General features: G+C 41.3%; 1 long non-coding RNA gene across 4 annotated transcripts in view; it reads right to left on the bottom strand.

Moving 5' to 3' along the window:
* The window catches only part of LOC307208105, an 83,127-nt gene that overhangs the window by 5,260 nt on the left and 52,499 nt on the right, over nucleotides 1-25,368 (bottom strand). For 3 of the 4 annotated variants that reach the window (XR_013834976.1, XR_013834977.1, XR_013834979.1), the window contains one exon: nucleotides 23,704-23,844. This is a non-coding gene — a long non-coding RNA (uncharacterized lncRNA). Of the gene's footprint in view, nucleotides 1-17,114; nucleotides 17,276-23,703; nucleotides 23,845-25,368 lie in introns of all 4 variants that reach the window. The other variant, XR_013834978.1, reaches the window with a different exon arrangement.

Below are 25,368 nucleotides of genomic sequence, written 5' to 3'. Positions count from 1 at the left end.
CACAACTCTCTCTCCCTCTCTCCTCACCCCCTGCCCATGGCTGGGGAGGGAGAGCTTGCTTTAGGTATCTCTCTGCTTTAGATATCTCCCTGGTTGTGGAAGTGCAGCCCACTTTGAGGTTGTCCATGGTGGAAAGGCACAAGTGTAGAGGAAATATGAAGTGGTGGCGGCTGGGGCGGTGGCCAGAACATGTTGCCCTTGTCAGCTCTAGCTCTTAGCAAAAGTATTGCAGGAATGCAATGGAAACAAATGTCTTTTCTTCCTTCGTATTCTGAGAGCACAGTGATTTCTAGAATACCTTTATGCTGACACTACACACACATGCACACACACACACACACACACACCTCTTCTGCTTTTTTGTGAGGGGGGTTGCTTTTGCTTCACAAGTTAGATCTTTCATTTCCCCTGACTTTCTCAGTAATGGAGTGCACAATCAAGTTCATGCTGTGGGCAACGCAGGAGACATGAACAGTGCTATTCCTCCATGCTGGAGCCTTTATCGACAACAATAAAACAGACATGCCCAGCAAAATAATCCAATACTGTATCTCACAGCTGAAATCATCCAGGAATTTGTATTAGGTAAGATCCACAGGGAAGTGCTGTATTCAAAGGGAAAGCCATTTGGAAGGGTTTTTCATCTGTGTCCAATACCGAGCTGCAGAGGCTCAATGTGCTGCTAATAGCATATTCAGCGCTTGCCTCTGATGCAGAGAGAAATCTGGCGTGATTGTTCAGTCCAGCTGCCTGTGGTCAGCTATGTAACACTTAGCAAATGAATTTTTAAAGTCATTTGCAGTAGGGGACAAAAAGCAGAATTAATTCAAAGCTTCGCAGGCTCAGCGAGCTGATGTTTATCATTATTTGTAAAATGTGTTATAAGTTGCCTCTTCCACTACAGCAACAACATGAAAAGTGCCTGAAGCAATGTATAAACTATTAAAGGCAAGTTTGAAAGTTTATTTGGGCAAGGGGAAGGGGTGTCATGCAAATGCAGGCGCTTGTAATTACACTACTTGTTTCATACACAAACATTGGCACGTTTATTTATTACATTTCTATAGCTCATGTTGCGCTATGTATACATGTACTGGGAAGCCAGAATAGGCTTGAGTATGCTACAAGTGTGTGTATAAATGTGTGTGTGTGTACACACACATGCTGTGGTGCAATGGGTTAGTGTGCCTGGCTGTTAACCAGAAAGTTGGTGGTTTGAGCCCAGGAACAGCTATGGGCAGGATTACTGCATTGCAGATGGTTGGACCAGATGATCCTCAGGGTCCCTTCCAACTACACAATTCTATGATTCATACACACACACACACACACAGAGAGAGAGAGAGAGAGAGAGAGAGAGAGAGAGAGAGAGAGATGTGATTGTGAATCATGATTGCCTGCAGGTGAGTGACCTTTGACCTATTCAGGCTCCCAAGGCCAAATACCATGTTGTGTGAAGCTGCCTTCGTAATGTCCTCCTTGGAATTATTATTTTTTCATACATGCAAACCTATTCCATGTTTACTAAGAATTATTTCCCAGGGATTTCAAGAGGACGTACTCCCAAGTAAGTGTGCATGGTCAGTGCAAGCATTATTTAAGAAGAATTACAATGCAGATTTCTAACTTAAGACCTTGGCTTCATGTTGAGTGTTCCCTCAGGTGGGAAGGCTATCTTCTATACAACTCCTAGGTCTCAGTTCCCTCTAGGAAATCACAAAGCTGCCCTTCTCTACATACAACCAGTCTGCCCCCTTTCTAACCATCTTGCTGGTTGATTCTCTCATCTACCCTAGAGGATCCACAAGGTTGTGCCAGATTTGCAGTGCTGAGCTGCTCCTATGTTTGGGCTCGAAACACCAACTGGGTCCATTTCTTTGTGTTCCAGATACTTGCAGCCTCTGCAGCCATTGGAATTTGAACTCAAAACTGGGCAACTGCCATTCAGATTTAAAAAAACACACAAAACCCTAAATGACTGGAAACAAAGTCTAGCCTGTTTGCCACTGTCCCTTGAAAATTCATTCATTCATTTGTTCATTCTTTGAATTTCTATACCACCTTTCATCCAAGGATCACAGGGTGGTTTACAATATAAATACACAAAAATTCACAATATAGAAACAAGCAGAAATACACACACACACACACAGTTTAAAAGGCCATAGATTATTTAATTAGCCTAAAATTACCTAATTTTGCTAAAAATTATAAGATCAGCAATCTTTTCAAAGGAGGAAGCAAAAAGAATAAGTGAGCAACAGAAAAGATTGTGGAGCAGATTAAATCTGCTGAAAGATCTGCAACGCGCACAAGAGTGGTGGATATAATTAATTCCATAAGGAAGCAGAGGAAAACATATAAGAGAAATGCCCTACATTTTTCACGGTCAATTGCTGTGAGAGACAGGTGTTGTCTTTTGGCTACTTTAAGGAAGGAAAGTTAACACAACTGGGGGTTATTATGTATGAGAGAGAATTTATTTTAGGACAAAATGGAGCCTTACATGGTGACAGCAGGATTGGAAACTTTGAAAACAAACAAAAAGACACACATAAGCCAACCTAGAATTCACCTCTTATTATCTTAAAGAAATTCCAAGGTTTTTGGTTTTCAAACTTAAATTAGTGGGTAGGAAGTCTCACTAGCCGGGTGTGTGGTGTATTCTTCAACATATTGATGCAATAATACTGCATTAGTGATGCATTTATACTGGACTGTCCAAACATCATTCCACTTTACAAGTTGTTCTGCAATGGTTCACCAATGTTACCACATTATTTCCATCTGCAGAGGCAATCTAGCAGTATAGAACAACAAAGGAAGGATCAAGATTAATGACTGAGCTGGAACATTTGTGACATGAAGAGTTACAGAATTTCAGCAGGAAGATATGGAAAATGAACTAATTGGAAACAAAGCAGTATGTTCACTCCAAAACCTATGCAGTTGCAAACAGTATTAATAGCAGGGGCCATGCCATTATATCAGCACGTCATCATGAATGGACAATAAAAAGAACATTTGGAGCGACCCTAGAATATTGAATTAATGACCTCCCCGTACATAAAAGAGCCAGTTTCTAGTGCCACACTCTCATATAAATGAATGTCCATCATTCATTAATATTGGTAACAAGCTCGTAGCCAGCAGTTTTGTGATAACAGAGCCAGAGGGAACACAGGGATGGTGGAATAAGTGCATGAGATCAAAGAACCTGAATACAGGAGGTCTGAACAGGATGCTGAACTAAATGTCCCTTTGGAATGATCCATCAAGGCTTTACTTATGTTCCTATTGCAGTTAACAGAGGTGTAGAACCAGGATGAGGTGGTTGGAAACAAGGGTCATGTCCTAAAAAGAAATCAGTTTTAGAGCTAAGTTCTGAACCTACTCCACATGGTTGTTGTGACGGAGCAACTATATATGGCACCCTGAGTTCCTTGGAAGAATGGTGGTACAAAATTGCAAAGAATATAAAAAAAAATAAGCCCTACTACCGTTTCTCTCTATATATAAAACTCAGAACAATGCTTTTTCTAAAGAGTAATTAATAGAGCTGTAAAATTTACAAAGGAAAGAGGCTGTTGGTTGGGTGAAAACCCACGTTGCTTATGTAAACGCATTCATAGTTTAAAATCATAATTAAGAAAACAAATTTGTGAAGAGCATTTTAACGAATTCATACCTTGCTCTGCTACTTTCTACTATATTTTGTATGCACTGCTTCATTCTCTTATTCAGTGGCTTTTATTCCACAGAGCTTTCTCTCTCCCCCCCCCCATTTGTTTCAAATTCCTAATGAGCAGCTATGACAACAAGGAACCAGCACATGAAAGTTAAATAGGATTTAAAATTGACAGGTTTTTTTTATTAATACCTGACATTTAAACAGTTCTTATTTTTAAGAGGCCCTTCTTCCAAGCAAGATTTGTAATTGGTTTAAAGTTTTCCTTTGCTTGCATAAGACTGCTGTAATTCCTAGGCACGTTTTAAGGGAGTTCGGCAGCCTGGCTTCCCCTTACATCATATTTTAAGCATCCCTGCTAACAAATGACAGTGCTGCGTGAATGTGCATATTTTCTGAACATCAGCTCTGCATGATTTGGGGCCTCAGCAATTTTAGCGACGTTCTCTCTCTTGCACGTTGTAATCTATGTGACTGATTTTCAGAAAGGAATTAAAGGGAAGTGGAAAGCCACAGTGCCATGGAAACTGCATGCAGCCAGGTCCGGGTGAAAGGAGATGGGATCTATCCCTTGAATGGAGTAGAATGGTGCAATCTGTACCCTTTTACTTTGCTTACATTGAACTGTGGGTTCCATTTTACTGCCCATTCACCCAGTTTGGAGCAATCCTCTTGGAGATCATTTTGTTTTAACTGACTGGACAATCTGGTATCATCAGAAAGCATGGCTGCCACACTGCTCATCCCAAACTATATTATTTATGAACAAGTTAATGTTTTGTATGTGGGTGCCGTGAATGAGTACCTCTGGTTACATACTTAATTCGTTCTGGAGGTCCGTTCCTTACCTGAAACTGTTTTTAACCTGAAGCACCACTTTAGCTAATGGGGCCTCCTGCTGCTGCCGCGCCACCACCGCACGATTTCTGTTCTCATCCTGAAGCAAAGTTCTTAACCCGAGGTACTATTTCTGGGTTAGCGGAGTCTGTAACCTGAAGCGTATGTAACCCAAGGTACCACTGTACAAACACACACACACACACATTATATGTAAGTGGCTACAATTATTGCTAGGAGATATGGCTAGCAAGGCCGATCTTACACTTTAATAACTGTAGATATGTACTACTGTTGTACTGTGTATTTTGGGTCTATGGACTGCAATAAAGCTCTCTCTGTGTGTGTGTGCATAGCAGAGAAAGGGGCCATGGAGGTGATGATGGGAGCTGGAAGGAAGCAGGTTTTCAGCAGTCCGTACAGAGATTCAGCAGGCCTACAGCCCACAGCCCACCTATTCAGAAAAGGGACAGAACAATACAATACAAGGACTTTGCTGCGCCAAAAAGGGATTTGAACAAAATATAGGTAAAATTTCCAGGGAAAATCAAAAGCACACTGGCCAACAGAGCTTGCATATCTTGTTCGGCTTTCGGCAATAACAAAAGTGGAAGCAAAAGATAAAAGACTGAAAATGGGCAAGTGGTCTAAAAGGAGTAAAAGTTGAAGAAGCCTAAGATTCTAAGACAGAATTGGTCCTCCAGATGTGGCTGGGATACAAGTCACATCATCCCTGGCATGGACTGATGAGAGTTGTAGTTCAGTACCATCGTGGGGGGGGCACTGGCTCCCCTCCCCTCCTCTAAGAGGAGCAGATGATAAAGAGGAAAGGAGCCACAGCAGTAGCAGCCCAAAGGTCCCCTCCAGGTGTCCTTTCTATTGAAGAATCATGATTATTTGTGCTCAGGATGTTATCATTAAATTTACAGTGGTACCTCGGGATACAAACGGGATCCATTCCGGAGCCCCGTTCGCATCCCGAATGGAATGCAAGACTTGACGGTGCGTCTACGTGTGCGCATGACACCATTTTGATAGTCTGCGCATGTGTGCATGACGAAACCCGGAAGTAACGCGCTCCATTACTTCCGGGTCGCCGCAGAGCGCAACCCGAATTTGCCTAACCCGAAGAATATTCATCCCGAGGTATGACTGTATAGGCGATCATACCTTGCTCTTGTAAAAAAATGAAGCTCTTGCTTCATTTGCATCAGTTGCATGTCTTATAATTTCTTGCTAAAATCCTGTAACTTTTTAGACTACAAACCACTTTTTTGTTCCACTTTTGTTGTGCTCTAGTACCAGAGTGCCCCTCCAAATGGGGGGTAATATGGTAACATAGGGGAACCATCACAGAACAACTAAGAAAGTGAAATGATGTGTAGACAATCCTGTATAAATCCACCATTAATGCACTATTATTGTGTGAGTGGCATGTTGCATCATACACCTACATTGTCCGTCCATCCGCCCCCCCCCCCAAAAAAAAACCAGTCTGGACGGACCCTAATGAAGAATTCCCAAAGCTGGCATGCCCAGTGGCAGAGCTTCATGCTCCAGCACTGGGGGGCGGAGAGCAGGCGGGGCCAGGGCTGGCACTCATCCTGGGGGGGGGGGGTGAGGCACTGCCCATTGGGGCATGGTGTGTGTCCTGGGGCCATGGTGCCCAGCGCGGGCAGGGGGGCAGCCACGATGGCACCCCACCGGGATCGTGCTTCTAGGGGTGGTGCGCTCCCCCTGCACTCCTCTTCCTCTGCCAGTGGGCATGCCACCACAGGGGGGGAAAAGTAATCATTTACTCATATACTCTGTAGGTAGAGAAGACTTGAAAAGATACTCTGACGATAACTTTAACTGACAAACAGGTTCATGACAGAAAGAGTAAGCAAATGAAGGGGGGAATACATTTTCAAACTGTCAAATTATATTGCTGTAACCTTTTCCTTTCTAAACTTGTTGCTGAAGTTAGTAAATATTTGGACTCTTGCTTTCTGGCCCAGCTTCCATCTGCTTCAAGGCAAAAGGAAATGAGTTTCATTCCAACATATTAATTGCAGCTGACATTAATATTCGCCATGAACTTTCAGTTTGATTAATTTCACAATTTGCGCAACACCAGTTCAAACTGAGGTATTTGTCCAGGAAAATAAAATAATTGAACTTGGTTTGCAAACAAGAAAAGTACTGTTAATTCCGATGGTTTTTACATGCTTTAATTAAATTTAATAATAATGTTCTTCACTGAGAGTTGTGTGACCAAAGAATGATGCTTATTTACTGCTGAATGTGATGATTCTGTTCTGAAGACAATCACATCTCTTGCATTAGCTGCAGAAGAAATTGGCAGCAATTTTGACAAGTTTTCCTTGAAAGTATTTGTGGCAGAATGACTGCACTCCGATGCACCAGTGTCTACATCTGCCAAAATTTGTGAGAATTAGAGTTTGTCTGTATGATCTATTGAGACAGCATATTTTTCAAGGTGGTTTTGATTCACCCTTCATGATTGTCAGCAGCCAAACAAGCCACAACTCTTTTGACTCCAGATTGAAAATATTCAAGCAACATTCCAAAGAGAACTTAAAGAAAAATACAACTGTATCCTAATCGTAACACTTTCAGCTGTAATTATTGTTATCATTATTTGAGCTTACAGCCGCTTGCTATACAAAAATGTATCCAAGAGACTTATAACTTATTTAAATCCAGAAGCATAAGTAAAATCATAATTACTCCAACAGCTCTCCAAAAATTCAGGCAGCAGACATTCCCATCCCTGTCTGGAGGTGTCAGAAATTGGACCTGTGACCTTCTGTATAACAAGCAGGTATTCTACCACTAAGCTCTGGCCTTCCCCACTTGTAACATCTCAAAGTTGCACTGAGGAAAGCAGTGACATTCCAATTGATTAAGTCACCAGTTGGCATCCAAATTTCAAAATGATGCAGCTTCAAGACACAACATAGGTGATGCAGATATAGATTTAGATTGATAGTGGATTATTTAAAAAAAAAAAAAACTTGATAAAACAAGCAAGCAAGAAAACATTTCCTTTATTGATTGTGAATATTCCAGTACCTCTTGGCTGTTCAGCCTGCAGTAGAGCTGTTTCAATGATGGCACCATCTCTTCAGTTGTTGTTCAAGTATGGTTCCTATAATCTCTGACTATTTGGCCATGCTGGCTGCAACTGATATAAGTTAGAGTCTTGCAACATTTGCTGGGCCACAAATTCCTTCTCCCTTTTTAAACTTGTTTCCAATGGTGATCTGCTGTGAAGGTCTTTAGACATATAGTTAAAGCAATCATCTATCCTGAACCTTTTTCAGTCAATATGAACCACCATTGCCAGACCCAAAATACAAAATTTGAGGGAGTCAATAACAAAGAATTAGGGATGTTTTACTTCAGAGGCTCAGATATCATTGCTATTACCCTAGTTCAAAATAGACTGCCAAATGATTGGTAAAGATTCATTGTTTAGATCTTGAAAAGATTCATTGTTCCCTATCTCTGTGAAAATAATGATAAAATAAAAGGGCATGTATAAGGCAATACAGAGTTGAAGATCACAGTGTAACTTACTTTTACAACAGAAACACCTTCAGTGGTTATCATTATTTTGAATTCAAAAACCTGCTTGAAAAGCCAAACACGTACATCATTTCCAGAGCACCATATGGATACTGTCAAAGATTAGACTAATAGTACAATCATCTATCTAGTATTATGCCCATTAAAGCTTTGGAATATGAAATTAAGTGGCTCAAAGTGTTACATTAAATATTAGGCATTAAACTGCTTCAACTGAATTACAAAGCCTGAATATTTAAGAGGTCTAAGAAAAGAAGCCAGATTTATGTGTGTGAGAGAGTGTGTGCATTGTGTGTGTGTGTGCATGCGCGCATGCACCTAGGTCATAATCCCTTAATGTGTTTTTTCCTTCTTTCTGTGTGTTCTTTTACCTATTAATTGCAGTACTGAATGGCATCTAATTTACAGCAGGAGATAAATGTGTATAATATCATGGCAGCCTAGGTTCCTTCTTTTTTACTACTCCCTTTTATCACTTATTCACACAATAAGAAGTGCAGCTTATTCAAGGTATGATATAAAGATGGCTGTTAAAACACTCCACTGACATAGACATTATGCACACACTGAACAATTTATTTCTACCATGAAAAAGTATATCAAGAAGAGTGCCCCCTGCACCAGCAGCCCTCTGGGAACTAGGACTTAACAGAAGGATGAAAAACCTCAGGCCCAGGTGCAAAATGCAGCTCCTCCAGTATCTGGTCCTCAGGACTCTCCTCAAATCACCCCTCCTCTCAAGCTGCACACCTCACTGGCTCTGCCTTGCATGCTCCTTGAGTGTTTTGCCTGGCTTGAATATGTTCATGAACTATGGTCATGCTTTTCTTGCTTGCCTGGCTGTAAGGCAGAACAGAGTATGTGAGTTTGTGTGCAAGCTAGTCTTCTATACAAAGGAAGAATCATAGAATTATAGAGTTGGAAGGGACCACGAGGGCCATTTATAGTCCAGCCCCCTGCAATGCAGGAATATTTTGCCCAACATGGGGCTCACACCCATGACCCTGATATTAAGAGTCTGAGCTACACACATCAAGATTCATATTTTCTTGCTACAGCCCTATTTACCACAGGCATGGTACCATAGGCGGCCCAGAAGTGAATGTGATTCTAAAGCAGAAAAAGCTTCTCCACACCTTTTCTTTTTCATGAAATTTTATTAAGGCTTTTTCATAATACAATACGATAAGAAACAAAGTAATCTAAATGAAAACAGAAAGAGTGAGAAAAGGGAAAAAAATGCACTTGGGCATAGTCCTCTCTCAAAGATAGAGCTGAACCCTTGCCTCACACAGAAGGGGAACACGGGTGGTGCTGTGGTCTAAACCACTGAGCCTAGGGCTTGCTGATCAGAAGGTCGGCAGTTCAAATCCCCGCAACGGGGTGAGCGCCCGTTGCTTGGTCCCTGCTCCTGCCAACCTAGCAGTTCAAAAGCACATCAAAGTGCAAGTAGATAAATAGGTAAATAGGCCTATTTATAGATAAATAGGCCTATAGGTAAATAGGTAAATAGGCCTATAAATAGATAAATAGGCAAGTAGAGAAATAGCGCATTTCCATGCGCTACTCTGGTTTCACCAGAAGCGGCTTAGTCATGCTGGCCACATGACCCAGAAAAACTGTATGCAGACAAACGTCGGCTCCCTCGGCCAGAAAAGTAAGATGAGGGCTGCAACCCCAGAGTCGTTTGTGACTGGACTTAACTGTCAGGGGTCCTTTACCTTTAAAATAGTGTTTTAAAATAGGGTTGAGAGGGGTGATGAACAGGAACTGGATTCTTCTGCTTAAGATGGAGAATCTGATTCTATGCAGTGCTGGTCACTGTTCCTTCATGAAGAGCTTCCCTTGTGTTTTGGTCTGTTTATGGTCCATATGATTGCAATAGGATAGACAGGGATGGGAACATGTGGGCCTCCAGGCGCACTAAATCATGACCTTTGAATCTCCCATTCTAATATAGGTGGAGTCAGAGAAAAAATAAATTGAAACACTCAATGGTACACATCTATGTGAAACAATTCTAAAAATTCAGATGCGATAACCATAGTAAGTATGGCTCAATAATGTAATGATATAAAAATAGTAGATGCAGGCTTATTATGATATGCATTCCTCATCTGGCAAATCAAAGCAGCATTAGGGCTTTAAAAAGCCGTTTCCTTTTGTATGGATTATTTTCTCCCCAAGTAAAACATACAGTGATGCATTCTCATTGCATGGAAATCAGGTACCAGTGTTTAACATCCTCAAACCCACTTTCAACTCCGCCATTACATTGACTATTCTGCCACTGCAATTCATTTCCACCAATGTGCCTCCCAGGAGTCTTGCAAGATTCTTTCTCAAGTGCCACCAAGCATGTATTTTGGTCTCCATTCCTTCATTCATGAACTGTTTTCAATGTAACACAGAAAGCTAAAAAGGAATACTCTTTATACGGAACATACATTTCAATCAAGGCGCCTCAGTCATTCGATTTATAAATGTTGCAAATTCCAATGCAGTCCTCTTGAAAAAATACCACGTGGAGCTAAAGCAACCATTTCAGCAGCAATTCAGGAAGTTAAAAAAAATTCATGTTAGTCCTGGATTCTGCTACGTGTGGGCAGATTTGTTCATGTGGCATTCGGCATAGCTGGCTAGACTGCCTTACTATTCTCTGAATGAAAAGTGGCATATAAATTATTCAAATAAAATAAATGATTGGAGTTGTATTCCAGCAACACTAGTCATGGGTCAGCCAGAAGAGCCACATAGGCTTGAAGTGGAGAGGAGCAACTCCTAGGGGAATATTGGATAGCTTAAAGCAGCCTTCCTCAACCCTGCAGTCATTTTGGACAACAGCAAGGATTAGGGTTAATTGCAGCAATAAAACTACTAGCATATTTGCAAAGCTAAGCAGGGTCCGGTATGGTTTCAAATTGTAAGGGGGACTGTGTGTTAAGAGATTCCTGCATTTCAGGGAGTCGGACTAGCTGACCCTTCCAACTTTATTATTCTATGATTCCAACTCCCATCAGCCTCAGTCAGAATAGCCAATGCCCAGTGATGATGGGTATCACAGCCCAAAACATCTGTAGGGCACCAAGTTGAGACTTAAGGAAACAGAATATCCAGGGAAGAGTTTATCAAGCTCATTGAGAGTTTTGCACAAGCCTCTGCAAGGCATCTGGTAAGCATAGCAAAGCAAATGTTTCATGCAGTGTAGATTGCATTATCAGCTTTTGATTATGATTGGGATGATTTATCACTGCCGCCACCACTAACACAATGTATTTCTAACATACCTTTTAGGTTATACACCTTCCCAAAGTGGGTTACAAATAATTAATAAAATACAACATTAAAATGCCAAGATTTGAAATAACAGTCGAAGCAATTAACAACATGAAAACAGTAACTAGATAAAATTTACCGGTAAGTTCTTAAGAGGAAACAACAATAACCATAAAGCTACCCAAATGTAAACCAAAATAAAAAAGTCTTTTTTCCAATCTTCTAAGGGACAGTGGTACCTCGGGTTACATACGCTTCAGGTTACATACGCTTCAGGTTACAGACTCTGCTAACCCAGAAATAGTGCTTCAGGTTAAGAACTTTGCTTCAGGATGAGAACAGAAATCGGGCTCCGGTGGCACGGCAGCAGCAGGAGGCCCCATTAGCTAAAGTGGTGCTTCAGGTTAAGAACAGTATCAGGTTAAGTACGGACCTCCAGAACGAATTAAGTACTTAACCCGAGGTACCACTGTATATGGATATTCCAAGGGAGGGTATTATAGAGGTATAGGGCCACCACTGAAAAGGGGGCCGAGAACAACTGCCACAGGTTAACTATGCCTACTAGCGACAATGACTATGTTTTGTGGTTGGAAGAAGTATGCCTCTGAATAACCCTTGCTGGGAATACCAAGTGGGGAAAGAGCTATTAGACCGAGGTCCTGCTTTCAGAATTCCAGTGGGCATTTGGTTGGCAACAGAGTGAATAGGATGATGGATTAGATCCAGCCTGGCCTTGTCCAGCAGACTTTTCTTTTGTTCTTGTGATCATTCAGCAACTGTGGCTTAACCGGCATTTTGCAGTTCTCAGAAATGGAGACCTACCTTAACCATAAAAGCTTTTAAAAAAATATATTAACTTCAGAAATTGGGTTTTTTTTTCCCTTAAAAGAATCAAAGGTTAAGAATAGGTCACCCCCTGCTTTGAGATACAACCCACCGTTCAGTCTGTGGGCATGACTCTCAATGAGTGAGGCAGACAAATATGTAAGGAACAAGCTAACTTCCCTTCTTGATCATTTAGGACAGAGGTTACTCCTTGTCAAGAAGCTTTTAAAGGTGGGTGGGCTGTAGTTCAGCAGCTGAGTATGTACTTTGACTGTATAGGAAGCCAGATTCACTAGCCAGTACATATAGTTTAAAAGATACATATAGTTTAAAAGAGGAGCTAGAAAATTCCCCTGGATTGTTGCTGCAAGCCAGAACTGACCATAGATGGACCAATGGCTTGAATATATGTCTGTGCCTTGTCACATAATCTGCTCTGGCCAATTGATGCTCAAGAGATTTTTTGTGGAGAGGCCAAACTTGATACCTTGTAGCTCCCATTTTTGGTCAGAGCATGGCAAGGATTCTGGATCCCTGCCTGACATCCTCCCAAGGTCATGACCTGTGGTAAGCTTGACCCTTTGTCCTACAAGAATAATGCTTATGCCTAAAGCATTCCTGGACAGGTCTGCTGAAACTCTTCTGGATCCTGCAAGTAAAGAGGCTCTTCTCTCTGGGCGTCTTGTTTTATTTTTGAATTGCTGTAAGGATTTCCCTCCACCCACCCTAACTACCTCCTTGAGGAGTTATTGCAGCTTTTAGAGGGTGATAAATTAGATACAGCCCTTTAAAGCCTACAACTGGCAGTGGAATTTTTCTTTCCTCTCCTAAAGTTGAAAATCATCTGCCTTCAGATTTCCAGTCTTTTGGCAACGGGCTGTGGTAAATTAATATGCTGAGTCAACAAGCCATCTTCCAATTCTGGTTGCTCTGCACTTGGGAAAATGCTGATGTGTGTGTGTGGTCTTGCATGCATGCGCGCGCACACACACACACACACAAACTGCTTTGTGACAGATCTGGCTGGCTTTCTCCACTAATGAAAGTCATTGTTTTGGATCCAATGGTTTAGAAATTCTTTCACCAAGGACAATCTGTCCCCATTAGATAGACATAACTTGCTTAGGCTGCCTGCCCGCCTGCCAGGCTATTACTTTTCCATTGTTATCTGACTACAGCCATCAACTGTATAGACACTGGAGTGATAAAAATGTGTCCAGCTGACACACAAGCTGATATCCAGCTGCCTGCAAGCTCCATAAATCTCTCTCCCCCTCGTTTTTTATAAGCAAAGCTAGCACTCAGATTCCAGGGGCCTTTGGACAAGTATCCTGTTTCTGCCAACCCTGAGTGGTGTGGCTCAAGTTCCTCTTTATTAACAAGTCGGGTTGGGGAGCTGTCCAGCACTGTAAGGGGCAGCTCCTTGGGAAGTTCTGCTGTAGCAGGAAAGGAGCTGTCCAGTCAAGAAGCCACGTTGTACCAGCTGAGCTGGGAATTCAAGCTGTGTTTCTCCATCCGACATCCAACATTTTCTCACTAGAAAACACTAGCAATTCCTATAGACTTGGGGGAGTGCACATGTCAATAAAACTTCTGCCGAAATTGCCATCAACTCCCGTATGTTGTCACAGCCATATTCTGCGAAGAGCCATAATGCTTCTACATGCAGAGTCATAGAAAAATAGGGTTGGCAAGGGTCCAGAAGCCCATCTGCTTGATGCCAGTAATTCAGAGCTACAGCATCCCACAACAGATGGCTGTCCAGCCTCTACTTGAAAACCTCTGTTGTGGGAGAGTGAACACACACAGTAACTGGTTCCATTGCTGAACTGCTTGCACAGTTCCAAGCTTAGTCAGTATCATAGATAAGCTAGCTCTCTGGACTAGCTCCAGAAGGTGGGCCCCACTCAGCCATGAAGCTCACTGGATGACCTTGGGGAGGTCACCATCTCTCAGATTAACCTACTTCATGGGGTTGCCATGAAGATGGAAGAAAATGGAAGAGGGGTGGAGTAAAAAGTTAGTTTCAAAAATAGGAGGTAGATTTTTCAGGACTGTGTTTATAACTTGAATCTGTGGCAGGTAAGAAACTGCATAAAATGTGACCTTGGGCACATAATTCAGTTACCCAAGAGCACCATATTTCAGTTTGCTTTAAATGAAGTTTAAAATAAACGCATACAGGTAGGTGGTGGGTTCAATGCTTCATCTCAGAAGCCAAAAGACTTGTTGAATATGGTATCTGGGGGTTGGGGAAGGGGCTTAGTGTTCTTAAAAAAGATTATTTTCTCTGTCAGTGAATAACAGTAGAATATGCTATTCATTCAGATTGGCTTTGAGCATGCCACTACCTCAGGTGTGTATCCTTCATAAGAGAAGAAAAGCTACAGTCTTCCACCTTCTACCTGGTCCCCTCTCTCAGAGCAAAGCAGTTGGCTGGCTGCCTCCCTCTCTTACATTTGCACAACTAGCTGGGCAGGTGAAACAGAGATTCTGTATCCTGAAAGGAATCTAGATCTTGTAGGAGAGCTAGCTGAATCACCATAACTGAATGAAGAAATCTGAAGCTTGCATCAGAAGCTGGGAAGTGGGATGACAGTTGCATGGTCCAGAATCTAGGAGGGAACATGGGCATTTTCTCATTTCACATGGATCTGTCATAACTCCAGCAATGACTCCAGCATTGAATCCAAGACTACAGTGTTGCCAGCTAAGGAATGAGCTCCTGGGTCTCACCCTAAGGCTGCCAATCAGAGGGCCACTCAACCTGGTAGGCAGGAGTCTGCTGAACCACATATCATAGTATAGTGGTACCTCTGGTTGCAAACGGGATCCGTTCCAGAGCCCCATTCGCAACCTGAGCAGAATGCAACCTGCGTCTGTGTGTCTGCAGGTCATGACTCGCTGCTTCTGTGCATGCGCGTGACGTCATTTTGAGCATCTGTGCATGCGCGAGTGGCGAAACCCAGAAGTAACCCATTCCGTTACTTCCAGGTTGCCATGGGACATAACCTGAAAAGATTTAACCTGAAGCAAACGTAACAAGAGGTATGACTGTATTTCTGGTATGCTGACCGTAATAAATTGATGAGACGCTAGTGATAATGATATCTCTTACCCCAAGGCCTATAGATATGGAGCCAGGAGCCTCTTGAGCATCTTCTTCTTGGCCCAATAAATCAAGTGCCTTACATGCTACCTTATCACTTCAGCGGTGCAGAGAGCACACTAGGTAAGAAGTCATAGAGCACAGGAGCAATACAATATTCAGGCCAGAGAGCTGGCTCTTTAAGAGACACCATTTCTCCCATAAGGGGTACAGCATGTTGCTTACTAGGAGCTCTCCTTGCTTTTGTAGCACCCAACTTGCATTGCCCTAGGCTGTCCTCAGCAGGATAAGCCCAGACCAGACAGCAACAGGACAGAATAGATCAAATTGCAGCTTTCAGTTTTTCATCTCGTGATTTAGATTGCCTGGGTACAAATATTTCATGTGCTTTTCTACAGCACACTTGCCTAAAAGAACAAAGATGGATAATCTTATGCTTGATTGTCCCTAGGAATGTGATACATTCTTTGCCCCCTTTTCCCACCCTCCCTTCTATTACGGTTTCATTACATCTTCCTTCAAGTGCTGCAAGCTTCACTACATAACTGATTTATTTCTTAAAAACAAAATATAGATGATTTCTTCCCCAGCACCGCTTGGCAATATTGTTATTTTCTGTACATCTGGCTTATCATTTGCTTGGCTTGTTATCATAAACAGCTCTAATTCCCATCTAAATCTTTCTCAATCCTCAGCAGCATAATTTGCTAAATTCCACATGCAAGGAGCTTTTTAAATACTCAAGCTGCTTAGAATTCTTTATATTGTTCTTTAATCTCTTCAGCATACTTTTCACTCCTGATATCATGCTCTAAAACTCTGGCTCTGTTCTGCCATATCAATAGAGGGGTGGGGGACCTGTGGCCCTCCAGACATCTTTGGACTACAACTCCCATTATCTCTTGCCATTGGTTATGCTCTCTGGGATTGATGGGAGGCAAATTCTAACAACATCTGGACGGCCACAGGTTTCCCATCCCCAAAGTAATAGGAAAGCCAAGATAAATTAATTCATCCTGCAGTAAGAGATTTCCATCATGTATACTTCATCTTACCTTATTACATGTCTAATCTGGAACTCCTAAACACCAATTCCAGCAAATACTACAAGATGTAAGTTCTGAAGTGCACCCAGATGCAAATGGAAAAGAATGTGGGGAAAGTTGTGAAAAAGGAGAGGTGGAGAAGTCGCTATCAAATCCACTGCTGGTAAATTTAGGGGCATAGAAAATTACAGTTGTCCACCAGTCATACCCGTGGTCCATCAAGCTCAGTGTATTTTACACAGACTGACAACCACTTTCCAGGTTTCAGGAAGAATGCTCACCTAGCACTACTTGGAGATGTCAGGGATTGAACCTAGGATCTTCTGCATGCAAAGCAGATACTATTCAACTATGTTATGTCTTCCCCTTTTCCCTGGAAACAGGGGGGGGGTCCTACTTTTTGGAATCAATCAGTATTAGAATCTATGGAATCAAAAACATGGCCTGCAGGGTCTGATCCACTAGCCAGATCCAGTTCCCCACCCCTGCCATAACTATACCTGGGGAAACCTTCAGTATCAAGGACTCCCTCCATATCCTCAATGTTACCTTTTGGATAGGAACCTATTCACAGTTCAACTTGTTCTCCCTGGACAAATGCACACTCTATCTTAGGGTGCAGCTTGATCTACATGTAACCTAATAGGGAGAAAGCCCCACATAATATAGTGCATCTTCAAATAAGACACAGCTAATCTTCAAATAAGACAATGAAAAATGATTCAAAAACTGGCACTTTATTCCAGGAGTAAGGAACCTTTGAACTGTTGCAAGAATACAACTCTCATTATCCCTGACTATTGACCAGGCTGTGACTGATGGGAGTTCAGAGTCGAACAATATCTGAAGGGCCACAGGTTCCCCATCATTTATTTATTCCATTAAAAAACTAAAAACCTGTACAGTGGTACCTCGGGTTAAGTACTTAATTCATTCTGGAGTTCCGTTCTTAACCTGAAACTGTTCTTAACCTGAAGCACCACTTTAGCTAATGGGGCCTCTTGCTGCTGCCGCACTGCCGGAGCACAATTTCTGTTCCCATCCTGAAGCAAAGTTCTTAACCTGAAGCACTATTTCTGGGTTAGCGGAGTCTGTAACCTGAAGCGTATGTAACCTGAAGCATATGTAACCTGAGGTACCACTGTACAAACAAACAAAATAGATTAGCTTAGCTCTCTATTACACAGTACCTGTTAAACTCACAAAAGGGAGGTGAAAGAGTAAAGTAAAAAACAGAACCAGGGGGTGTTAGATTATTCTGAATTAATAATAATCATGGATCCTGGGTATTTGGCTGAAAATAGGCATATAGGGTTTTTTCTTCCATGTTGGCCCCATTTCAGAAGAAGAAAACATAATTAGGGAAGAAAAAATAGAAGGAAGACATTTTCTCTCTCTTTTAAGGTGTTTGAAAAATGAAATTTTATTGCACATGAGGAGAATGAAAAATTAAGTAAGATTAAAAATGTTAAAAGAAAATGTGTTAAAAGAACCAATTACATCCAATTATTTCACACAGGTAAAAAGGCACCCACTTGTCTGTAATTACTTTTTAGAGGGGAGGGTTTTTTGTAGCTTGTTTTACTCATTTAAATCCTAAAATAAACAAGTTATAGCTAATATATTTATTTATTTTACAGTCCATTTTATTATTAGGAAATTTTATTTATCATTTTTATTTCATTTATTAAGAAAATGGCTCAGCATCTCAAGTCTGATTCATATATTACCAGCAATGCCACATTACACAGCAACATCACTGCCAATGTCTGAAGAGAGCTGATTGTGTGGTTACAGTGTGGTTCCCAGGCCAATGTCAGTTGCCTCCAGATGCTGGTATATTTCTGTTGTGTCCCACCATCTTCCTGGTAGTACCAGTCCTGAATTAAACAAAACCTCGGAAGAAGAGAGGGACTATATGGGTAGCCTTGGTACATATGGGACACAAGAAGCATAAACTGCTCAAGGAAGCCATGAGTTCAAAAGAAAAAAACAGAACCCACCCAGTGCAGAAGCAGCACCTTATCTTACCAGGCTCCCTGTAAGATAGCTAAGATAGCTATCTGAGACTGCTCTGTAAACAGTGCCGGATTTATGTATAAGCTAAACAAGCTATAGCTTAGGGTCCCATTCCCTTGGGGGCTCCCCAAAAATGTAAAGGAAAAAACCTGGATGTACATTTCCAAAATATAAGATAAAGAATAAATAAAATAAAGTGTACATACAGCAACAGTGTTTTGTGTTGTGTAGGCTCTTATGATGTAAGCAATGTGCCTGGCCTACTAGCCTGCTCCCTAAAATATCACATATTTTGTTACGTGCAAATGGCTTTAGATACCTATTAGGTCCATAAATTACCATATAGCATATATTCAATACACAAAAAACTGCAACAATTTGTTGTTGACAAAGGACAGCTGGACATATAAAGGGCCCCATTACGTTCAGTAGCTTAGGGCCTCACCTCATCAGACCTAAATCTGGTCCTGTCTGTAAACCCACCAAACAGTTCCATGGCCTCTCTAGAAAGGCATAATAATGAACCATGTGGCAGGAATGGGGCAGATTCAGCACTAATACAGAGAAATGTATATAGAAACCAAGTTTCTGGCTTAAGACTGTGGGAGGGGACCTGTATTAAGAGTAACAACCTAACAGGCAGGGAAGAATTGCAAAGGAGAATAATTAACCCTCTATTTCCTCCCTTTAGTTCTGTCAGCAGTGGTGGCAGAGGGGGCAAATAGGTTCCATGATTTTTGCCCCAAGAATAATCAAGTGAAAGACATTCTCACACTGAGATATGCTCTGCAATATTGATATTTTAGTGGCCTGCAAAAAAAAAAAAAAAATCCATGTCAATTCGCTTGCTGTAGAAATCACCTTTCCCTCCAGTATCTTGTAGCTGCCAAAAAATTTCAAGGTGAAACTAACAAAAAAACAAAAAAACACCAGTCCACAATTCCCTAGATATCTTATGTGATGTGGCAACAGCAGATGATATTATCAGATCCAGGAACAACTCAGTTAAGCCCATTCTCAGCTGAAACCCCAACTTTATAGCATATAGTAATAAAATATGTTCCTGTTACCACTGAGAATCTTTTTTTTTATTCTTTCAAGCATTTTGAGTAAAATATGTACAATTCCGCTCTTTAGAAGGGAGATATATGTAAGTAACCAATGAGGGAACACAGTGTTCTCCTTGTGCTGCTCCTCCACAAATCATTTCCCTAACTTGATAACTCTCTTGCAATCAATATTAAAGCATGCTTCCTGATTGAAGATCAAGGTTACAATTCAATCTTACATTTCCATTACACAACCAAGTTCTCTGTGATTTATGAGTGGAATGGATAAACCTGATTGGGGTATATATTATTATTTTATACACTGCTGACAACAAGATATTGAAGTTTATATGGCTAATGCTGAGGACTGAATTAAATCATAATATTGTGTATAAGGCTATATTAATTCAGGTCACAGTCCTAAACATATTTACTAGGGAGTGCTGATCAGAAGGTTGGCGGTTCAAATTCCCATGAGCTCCCGTTGCTCGGTCCCTGCTCCTGCCAACCTAGCAGTTCGAAAGCACATCAAAGTGCAAGTAGATAAATAGGTACCACTCCGGCGGGAAGGTAAACAGCATTTCCGTGCGCTGCTCTGGTTTGCCAGAAGCGGCTTAGTCATGCTGGCCACATGACCCAGAAGCTGTACGCCAGCTCCCTTGGCCAATAAAGCGAGATGAGTGCCGCAACCCCAGAGTCGGCCAAGACTGGACCTAACAGTCAGGGGTCCCTTTACCTTTAAGGCCCACAGTGAGATTTACTTCTGAGTAAATGTACACAGAATTGTACTCTTCATTCTCAGCATTAGCTTTAGAATGCTTTCTTCTCCATTCCCCACAAAAGTTAAATATTGTTCTCCACAACTACTGGTTTTATGCAATGTCGTCTACAAACAAGTTGGCAAGATGCAGTCTGATTTCAGCACCACAGCATTCTGGATAGCTCCCTACACTCAAATCCTTAACAGAAAACATACTCTGTTATTCTTCTTGCATCTACTTTCCTTATTTATGCTTAAAAACAAACAACTTGCTTTTATCCTGTCTACAAGCAGGCCACACATCCTTCCTGAGTTGAGAAGGGCATAACCTGCTTATCTTTTTCAGTCCTAGTGCTGTCTCATAGACTCTTACTGCATGTGATCTTTCTTGCTTTGTTAAGAATTTTACCCTCCTAACTACTTGGACCATGGAACCATAACCTGACCCCAAGTTTATCTCTGATCTCAGTGCTGTGGTGCTTAGCACTAAAATCAAAGAGAACTGTCTCTTATTTTAGCACTGAGATTTGAGATAACAGATCTCTGCCTCCTGATGTCCTAGAATGTCAGGTGATTGACAGGTGGGCATGGTTTGCCTAAAATGGCCTCACTGGGGCCAACGATATGGCAACACTGCTTTACAGCAGCTATATGAAGATGCGCGGCTGAGGAACCCCCCCCCCCCCCGAAAATGTTAAGCTGTGGAATAAGTCCTAGTCTTAAGAAACCACATGATATCCCTTGCCATGTTGAGGGGGTTAACTGCTATGAATCTATTTCAGTAAAAAAAAAAAATATCTGCATGTCAATCTGTCACTTTTCCAAATGGGGTGATCAAAGACTGGCATTTCCTTGTGAGCTTGTGATGAATCCCATTGCTAACCAAGACTATCATATGCATACCTAACAATTATCTTCAGGTGCCAACTGCCAAAAATAGTTGAAAGGAAATGGAGACAGAGAGTCAAAGTAAGTCAGCAAACAAGAAAATCTGCTACATTCAGATTCCTTCAAACAATACCAAGTCTGCTTTGTAGCCTGTGATTACAGGTAATGAGGCTATATTAGGCAGCCGTGTATGAAATTCAGTATAGAAGTAGAAGGACAGGTAATGGAAGCGAATCATAAGGCCAGGTAACATGACTTTCCCTTTGATACTCAGAATTTTTCATTATCATTCTATGTACCACCACATCAGAGAGCATTTTAATAACTAGCATTTTCTCTGATGTCGTAACTTGCCATTCTCACATGTTGTTAGTGATGGATGCCCTAAACATACACAAATATGTCATTTCAACAAATAGCACTTTCAGGAGTGAAGGTAAATGGAAACTTCAGGGGGATATTTAATTGGGAATAATTGCATAGAGGAAGGGTTTTTTAAAATGCTACTCATACTCCATGGTTTCAATCTGGATCAGTCCTTCCTTCACCCCTCAAATGTAAAGTGGAAAAGAGACAGTCACGTGATAGATGTCCTGCCTATTCATAGCTGTATTCTCAAGAAAGCATGCTTAGGAATGGGCTACAAGACTCAAAGAGGAAAGTTCTTTTAACTTCCTCATGAGTTTTAATACCAGGATGATTATCAAGTCAAGCAGGATGGCATATTAGAATATCATTGCAAAATAAAAAAATTCCTTCCAGTAGCACCTTAAAGACCAACTAAGTTAAGTTGCTACTTTAAGGTGCTACTGGAAGGAATTTTTTTATTTTGTCTTGACTATGGCAGACCAACACGGCTACCTATCTGTAACTAGAATATCATTGTTTAACTTTTTAAAAGCCACTCAAATCCCCACAGATAAAGAAGTAGCTCAAACACTGAGAACCGTGCAAATCTGTGTTCTGGTTGTTGTTTTTGTGCTGCCCTTGGTCCATCAAGAATCTCCCTTGCTGTATTATGACACTGATGCTTTAAGATGGCCAAAATTGATTCTGCCAGACAGCAAAAGCTAAATAAAGTTCACAATGCTATCAAATGGCTTCATAAACTTTGAAATACAGCTATAATGTCACAAGTGACTAGTTTATACAAAGATAAAAAGAGAGAAGACAAACATGTAATGCTCTTAATCCGAGCAGAAATCAATGTATTGATTTGGGGGGGGGTGATTTAAATAATATTGAAATAGTAAACAGGGCAAGGTTCCAAAGCACTATTGAATGAAGCCCTATGGGACTTCCAGTTGCAATTCTATGCCCACTGGCCTAGGAGTAAGTTAACTGAAGTCAATAGGACTTATGTCTGAGTAGGCATGTATAGGATTGGGCTGTTAGACATGTTTTTTCATAGTTATGCTTTTTTAAAAAAGGAAGGAAGGAAGGAAGGAAGGAAGGAAGGAAGGAAGGAAGGTAGTATTTGATATGACATTCCAAATATAGAATTCAATATGCCATCAGGTTCAGCTATTCAAAGGAGAAGGGAGAATGTGGCTCCTTAAGTCAGCTAGACAACTCTTCAGCTCTCAAAATGGTTTGCAACCTAATTTATAATGTTACGTGCAATGGAATTATTCATTGTTTTGCACCATCTGTATATTCCATAAAGACTTTAAAAAACAATAATAATTCAAGATTTATCCCTGCAGAGAGCTCCTGATCGTGTTGTGTTGAAATGAAGGGAAAGGAAGCTATCTTATTATTTTCCCTCGTGGCTTTTAGGAGGATGTTGGTGCAATAGGAGGAATGCATTAAGAAAAAGGCCCAGTAATAGGTATCTCTCTCTCTCTCTCTCTTTCTCCTCTAAGCCTCCATAAGCTAGCAAATCAAGACCGGTACATTAAATCAATTGTTAGAAATATTTCTAGAGACATCTTTCCTATCATCCCTTTGACCGCCCAGTGTTCGCTAATGTCCTCATTTAATACCACAGAAGCCCCTTTTGAGGATAGTTTTACATTTATCCAGAATACACATTACTTTTAACAACATGCATTTCCACTGAGACCAATTCTTCCACTGCAGTTTTCACATAAGCAGTCTGGCACTGACATAGATATACACTTATTAACATATCATGCTCCATTTTGCCACAAATACTCTGTCACTCATGATAAAATGACACTACTACCAACCTACAGACACAGATGCGCGCGCGCACACACACACACACACACACACACACACAGTTTTCTCCCAGAGCTTGTTTTGAAACCTAAACGCATTAAGCAGGCCTGGAAAGAGATGCTGTTTTGAAAGATGACCCATGAACTGGGATTCTGAGCATGATGTTTCTGTTACCTCTAAATGGGCATTTATCAAATGTTTATTAAGATGACTGCAGAACAAGGTGGGAAATGATAAATCCCTCATGAAGAAGGATTGCGTTTTGGCTTCCTCTAATGAAGCAGCATTCATCATTCCTCTCCACTCCTGACACCCTCCCATTTCCTGTTGAAAAGATGCTTCTGAAAGTAGTTTTCTGCTTAGTCATACTATCTATCCGAGGAGATGTAAGAAATCAATACACCTGCAGGAGAAAATGAGCTCACCATTTACATTTGTTCCCTCTCCTGCCTTTTCTCTCTGCTTCTATCCATACAGATACTGAGTACGCCTCACAGTAAGGTATCTGAAAAATCGCTGGCCATTAACTTTCATTGCCAGGTTGGGTGTTTAACCTGGACCTTCAGCTGAAAAGCAAGCAAAAGAAAAGAAGGTGAAGTTTGCTTTGATTATGAAGCTATCTGGAACATTGGCTTGCCATTTATATTCATTTTTATAGCAACAACTGGGGGGGGGGGGAACGCTCACATAATTGGCTATAGCACATGACAGTCAATATTATTTAGTACAGCAGTGAAACTCATGGGATGGATTGTGCCCTTCACTTCAAAGCAACTTTAGCCAGTAGGATCAACCTAGACCAAAGGACAATATGGTGCCCCCCTTCCATACACACATACATACATTTATTTGCTTGCTTGCTTGCTTGCTTGCTTGATTGATTGATTGATTTCCTGCCCTTCCACCCAAAGGCACCCAGGGCAGTGAACACACAAACAATAAAGTAATGAAAACATCTAAAAACAATTCTAATACAGCTGCAGACTGGGAAATATATCTACTTGAAAGGTTTGTTGGAGGAGGAAGGCCTTCAGTAGAAGCCAAAAAGACAACAGAAGACAACAGAAACCTGCCTAATATATAACGGGAGGGGAATCCAAAGGGTAGGTGTCACCATTCCTGTACCATGTGAAATGGGGTTCCTGATAAGATGGGTGGAATCTACACACATATAAAAACCATTCTGAAGTATATATTTTTAAAAGTGTTTTTAAAAATACATTGAATTTTCCATATAGGCTCACCATCTCAGTCTAGTGCCACATTGTATACTACACTAAAAACACACTTAAAACATTTTATTAGCAGCTGTATAACTGTGTCCATGGTTTCTGCAGGTCACCCTCACCTGCAGAGCACAGGGATCAACTGGGTGGAATGTCTAGACATGGCTGGCAGTTGAATTTTACTTCAGCCAAGTGATGGAGCTTCATGCTCTGGCACTGGGGCGAAGAGCAGGCGGGGGCAGGGCTGGGAAGACTGCTGTCACTGCCCCCCCCAACCCCCTGGCATCTGCTACCTGAGGCTGCTGTCTCACTCAGCCTAATGATAGAGCCAGCCCTGTTAGTACAGACTGATAAAAGTTAAGTACATTGTGGGCAGATTTTCACCATATATTCTGAGGATATCCATTGCTTCCAGTTTTTTGGAATGAGATATATGATATACCTCACCTGCAAACCTAGCAGTTTGAAAGCACGTCAAAGTGCAAGTAGATAAATAGGTACCGCTCTGGCAGGAAGGTAAACGGCATTTCCGTGCACTGCTCTAGTTCGCCAGAAAATGCTGGCCACATGTACGCCGGCTCCCTTGGCCAATAAAGCGTGCTGAGCGCTGCAACCCCAGAGTCAGTCACGACTGGACCTAATGGTCAGGGGTCCCTTTACCTTTTTACTATATGATATACCCACTTTCTTTAGATTCGTTAGATCCTTTCTTTAGAATACCCACTTTCTTTAGATCCTTAACTAGTATTATTGGTATGTTTCAAAGATATAGTCCCAAAGGTGCTCACAAATTAGCCATAGAAGTATGTTTATAAAGAAGTATACACTTAGATGATAGATGATAGATAGATAGATATAGATGAT

Source organism: Podarcis cretensis (assembly GCF_951804945.1).
Source record: "Podarcis cretensis genome assembly, chromosome: Z".
NCBI classification, from domain to species: Eukaryota; Metazoa; Chordata; class Lepidosauria; order Squamata; family Lacertidae; genus Podarcis; species Podarcis cretensis.
This window is presented reverse-complemented; position numbering and strand designations above follow the sequence as displayed.